The sequence below is a fragment of the Saccopteryx bilineata genome, chromosome X (assembly GCF_036850765.1).
Source record: "Saccopteryx bilineata isolate mSacBil1 chromosome X, mSacBil1_pri_phased_curated, whole genome shotgun sequence".
In the NCBI taxonomy this organism is placed as follows: domain Eukaryota; kingdom Metazoa; phylum Chordata; class Mammalia; order Chiroptera; family Emballonuridae; genus Saccopteryx; species Saccopteryx bilineata.
This window is the reverse complement of record NC_089502.1, coordinates 124,748,177-124,753,939: the sequence shown is the minus strand read 5'-3', so window position 1 is coordinate 124,753,939 and position 5,763 is coordinate 124,748,177. Positions and strand designations below refer to the sequence as shown.

At 47.4% G+C, this 5,763-nt stretch overlaps 1 pseudogene; it reads left to right on the top strand.

Moving 5' to 3' along the window:
* Positions 1–1,521: 1,521 nt before the first annotated feature.
* Positions 1,522–5,325, top strand: LOC136317324 (DDB1- and CUL4-associated factor 8 pseudogene; annotated as a pseudogene).
* Positions 5,326–5,763: the final 438 nt, after the last annotated feature.

Genomic DNA, 5,763 nt, shown 5'->3' with positions numbered 1-5,763 from the left:
GGACTTCTGCAAGCCAGGACGATGCTCTACCACTGAGCCAACCGGCCAGGGCTGTGATTTATTTTAAATATTTTGATAGTTCCATCATATCACAGAAGAGGTTTTCCTTTTCATAAAACTAGGTTGGTGTTCTCTAAGTATCTTAAACTGAACACACCTCAAATCAATACCTACTATATCTGGGGGGAGGGGAGAAAAGTTGTGTTTCTGTTTCAAATTGGCGAAGCAGTTACTCATTTCAATGTCCCCATCAAATCAACCAGTTGATTTTAGCCTTGATTACACGTAGGGACTAAATTACACTTCTCAGTAAATTAGCCTGCTAGATGTAACAAATAAAAGGAGAGGCCTCACAGTTAAATTTACATTTCAAAAAGACAAATATTTGTATTCAAAGTCCTGTAAAATTCAATATATGGGGTCAACTCATACTAAAAAAAGAATTCAGTTTTTAATCTCAAATGCAAGGAAGTAGGCATTGGGTATTTTATCTGTCAACGCTATGGCTTTTCGACCCATTAGAGATCTCAAGCTTTCCCTTAAGCTGTTAGATTTGCAGAAGGTACTGTTCATTATTTCAGGAACTCATTAGCTGGGGGCCTTAGCAATCTTTCATTGCATTTTTCTTTTCAGTTCCTAACTGTACATTAGCTTCAAGCAAAACACTGAGATTCTTAGCAAAGTGTTTTATCTAAGGAGTATCAGTTTTGTTCCTGTTTTATTATTAGGAATGTTTCCCAAAGAATGACATGTTTCAAACTTTGAAAAACCACAAGCTCATCCGCTGACAGTGGAAGACAGGTGTGGATAGGGGCTCAGGACCTGAGACAATATGGCAGCAGACCCGAAATACCATGAGATGCTAAATGTGAAGGAGTCTTCAGACCTTCATGAGCTCCCATAGTAGCAGGAGCAAGAGCCGGATATCACCCTCCCACTTACTCCTACCCGAACTATCGTGAAATACCGCAACAACAAGAAGTTTCTTGAACCTCATCAGCCCCCATACTTACAAGTGCATCAGCCGGATATCGCTTTTCTGACTACCTGTATGTACCAAACATCCCAAGACACCAGACGGACACAAGTCTTTTGAACCTCATCAGCCGCCATACTCAAAATTCTATCAGTCGGATATCACTTCTATGAACTTTGTCTGCCCCGAGACAAACATCGCGAGACATTGGAGAGGCAGAAGTCTTTTGGACATCATCAGCCCCCATACTTGCATTTGCATCAGGAGGATATCACTTTTCTAAACTCGGCCAGCCCCAAGCATCGAGAGACACCAGATGGGCAGAAGTCTTTTGAACCTCATCAGCTGCCATACTCAAAATTGTATCAGTCTGATATCACTTTTCTGAATTTTCCCTGCCCCAAACATTGCTAGATACTGGACAAGCATAAGTCTTTTGAACCTCATCAGCCCCAACACTCAATTGCATCAGCAGGATATCACTCTTCTGAAGTTTGCCTGCCCCAAACATCGCGAGACACTGGACAGGCACAAGAGTGTTGAACCTCATCAGCTCCCATACTTACAATTGCATCAGCCCGATATCACTTTTCTGACTGCCTGTACCAAACATCTCAAGACACCAGACGGGCACAAGTCTTTTGAACCTCATCAGCCGCCATACTCAAAATTCTAACAGTCGGATATCACTTTCTGAACTTTCTCTGCCCCAAACATCGCGAGACACTGGAGAGGCAGAAGTCTTTTGGACATCATCAGCCCCCATACTCGCATATCCATCAGGAGGATATCACTTTTCTAAACTCGGCCTGCCCCAAGCATCGAGAAACACCAGATGGGCACAAGTCTTTTGAACCTTATCAGGTGCCATACTCAAAATTGTATCAGTCTAATATCACTTTTCTGAACTTTGCCTGCCCCAAACATCACGAGATACTGGACAGGCACAAGTCTTTTGAACCTCGTCATCCCCCAAACTCACAATTGCATTAGCTGGATATCATTTTTCTAAACTCGGCCTGCCCCAAACATCGCGAGACACCAGATGGACAAAAGTCTTTTGAACCTCATCAGCCACCATACTCAAACTTCTATAACTCGGATATCACTTTTCTGAACTTTGCCTGCCCCAAACATCGCGAGATACTGGACACGCACGGGTCTTTTGAACCTCATCAGCTCCCATACTCGTGATTTGGCCTACCGGAAGTGCCCCTGGATGGTGTGGGGCAGGTACTGTTGGGAAGGTTATCTGCTCCCGTGTTGGCGATTTTATAAACTAGATATTGCTTCTTCCACTTTGGCCTAGCCTAAATGCCATCTGGCCCTTAGGCCTACCTTCTTCACCACTGACCTACCCCCACACTGTTCTGGCCTGCTGCCTTCTCCAGGCTTCTGAGACTTGGCACACTGCCATCCAGCTACAGCTAACATCATTCAAAATGTCTGCCAGCGGGAGGGGCAGAGATGGCGGAGTTGAGCGGTCAGAAGGGGAGATCAGGAGGGTGGCAATGGTCTGGACTCTGACTCGAGATGGCCGTGGTCCCAGGGACCGTAGTGTACCCATTCTTCCCAGCACAGAAAATCGTGGAAGGGCTCCGGGAATTGAAGACATGGACTCTGAAATCGTGGAATTCGGTGATGAAGAAGCAGTGGACATTGACGATGGCGTGCCAAGAGAGGAAGGCGAAGAGGCTGAAGACAGAGCAGCAGGAGAACAGCTCCAGGTACAGTGCCGGGAGTCCAAGCTTTATCACTGGTTATCAGATGAGGATCAATCCCTGGAGGACTGGGTGTCTTCAGAGACCTCTGCCCTGCCGCTCCCTCGCTGGAAGGCCCTTACTGCCCTTCGAGATAGGCAGTTGGGCTCGAGTGCCAACTTCATATACGAGGCCTGTGGGGCAAGAGCGTTTGTGCAGCGTCTCTTCCTGCAGTCGAGACTTGCAGGCCATTACAATTGTGTCAATAGCGTTCACTTTAACCAGCGTGGCACCCGGCTGGCCAGTTGCAGCGATGACCTGACAGTGGTCCTTTGGGACTGGGTCCGTGAGAAGTCAGTCCTGACCTTTGATTCTGGTCACAGAAGTAATGTGTTTCAGGCCAAGTTCCTTCCCAATTGTAGCGATTCCACCCTGGCCACATGTGCCCGCGATGGGCAGGTGCGGCTGGCACACCTCACCACGATGCAACGATGCAGTATTTCTAAGCGTGTGGCTCAACACATGGGAGCCTGCCACAAGTTGGCTCTGGAGCCAGACTCCCCTTTCAGGTTCCTGACGGCAGGTGAAGACGCAGTGGTCTTTGCCATTGACACCAGACAACTCGCACCAGCTTCCAAAGTGGTGGTGACCAGAGAGAATGAGAGGAAAGTGGGACTCTATACAATCACTGTGAATCCTGCCAATATCTACCAGTTTGCTGTGGGTGGGAAAGACCAGTTTGTAAGAATTTACGACCAGAGGAAAATCGATGAGAAGGAGAATAATGGAGTCCTCAAGACATTCTGTCCCTATCATCTGGTCTTCGGTGACTACAACGTGTGTATCACCTGTCTTGCGTACAGCCACGACGGCACAGAGCTCCTGGCCAGTTACAGCGATGAGGATATCTACCTCTTTCACCCGTCTCACTGTGACGGAGCCCAGTATGTGAAGAGATATAAGGGACACAGAAATAGCACCACGGTCAAAGGCGTCAACTTCTACGGCCCCAGAAGTGAGTTTGTGATGAGCGGTAGTGATGGCGGGCACATCTTCCTCTGGGAGAAATCATCCTGTCAGATCGTTCAGTTCCTGGAGGGGGACATGTCAGGGAACGTGAACTGCCTGGAGCCCCATCCTTATCTACCTATGATAGCAACCAGTGGCCTAGACTGTGATGCCAAGATCTGGGCACCCATGGCTAAAGCTGCCACGAAGTTTGTCCGCTTAAAGAATGTGATTCAGAGGAACAAGTGGGGACGAGAAGCAGAGAGAACAGGCCACAGTCTCCTGCTAGGCAGCCACATGATGTCGTTGCTCATGGGTGAGCCGTCACAGAGCAGTCCTCCCTGCCAACACGGCCGCATGGGAGATCCCGGAGTTGGAACCCTGGATGAAGCGCCCCGTGACTCCTCCAGTGCCTCAGATGAACCCGAGGAGGAAGAGCAGCAAGACCGTGGGCATTACCTGCCCTCCTGAATGCCTCATGCCAGCCCCAGGTAGATGTCGCCTCAGGGGACCGGACTGGAAGTGTGAAATTCGGTTCAGCTAATATATTTGCCTTTTGTCTTTGCTTTTCCATAGTAAAAGCCACCGTTCATCTCTTTCCTGTACTTTTTCCTTCCTTTCTCACAGCCTACCTCCCTTTCTCCTTTCCTCGCACTCGGTATTTTGGCTCCTGTCTCTTTACCCCTTGTTTCTCTGTGGGTATTATAAGCAGGTAGTTATGCCTCTTTTCCTTTGTTCTCTTCTGGGTGGCCTCTAATGGTGCCTAAATTTGGTGGAAAATACTAACAGTCTTACTGAATTAACTTTCTCATTTTGACACTGGGGAAGCAATCACCCTTTATCATATTTGGCAGTATATTGTTAAGTTGTTCAAGTGAGCTAGAAAATTTTAAGTTGTTCAAGTTGTTTATTATATTTATTTACTTATTTTAAATAAGAGGAGAGGAGATAGCGAGGCGGAATCCTGCATGCACCCTGACTGGGATCTACCCCGTCTGGGGAAGATGCTGGACACTGAGGTACTTTTAGAGCCTGAGCTAACTTTGACGCACCAGGCCACACTGGAATTAATAGAGCCACTGGCTGCAGGAAGGGAAAAAAGACAGAAGGTGGAGAGGAACCGGGGGGCGGGGAAACAAACAGTTTCTTCTCCTGTGGACCCTGACCGGGAATCAAAATCAGGATGTCCATGCACCAGGTCGATGCTCAATGAACTGAGCCACTGGCCTGGGCTGGAAATGTGTGAATTCTTTAAAAGTAAGTAAAATAAAGCATAGAGGCAGAGAGAGAGAGAGGGAGAGAGAGAAGAAAATGGAAGAAACGGTGGTTAAATAAATTCCTGGCAAGGAATGAATGGATAGTTTGGGGGTTTTCCCATAATTCTGAACCCATGGAATAATGTTAGTTAATTTGAGTAGATTGGGCTGGTGGGGATTCATTATAATGGGATACATTTCTTACTCTACTTTTTTTTCTCCTTTGCCAAGTGGGAGGGGAGACAGAAGACAGACTCCAGCATTCTCCAGACCAGCATGCCCCCAGCAACCTTGTCTGGGGCCGATGCGCTGCCTACGTGGGGCCATGCTCAGAACCCAGGTCCTAGAACCGAATATTTGAAGTTAAAGAATAATTCATGTTATAATAAAGATTGTTTGTAGTTACACATAACTGTGTGGTTATTGGAAGAAATGTCTCATGCATTGCTTAAAATTCTCTTTGGTTGTTTCAAGAGGTGAAATTGCTTTGTAAACATAAGTTGGTCTAAACCTTATTTAATCTTTTGATGTGAGAGGAGGGAGATAGATGGACTCCTACAGGCACCCCGACCAGGATCCACCCTGAAACCCTTATCTAGGGCCAATGCTCTGTCCTTCTGGGGCCAGGCTGGCAACCGGGGTATTTTTAGCACCTGAAGTGGAGGATCCAGGGAACCAGCTTCAGCCTCAGCACTCAGGCAATTGTTTCAAATCGAGTCACGTCTGCAGGAGGGGAAGGGAAAGGGGAAGGGGAGGGTGGGAAAACAGATGGTCTCTTCTCCTGGGTCATGGAGAGGCCAGGCAGACACTCTTATCACTGAGA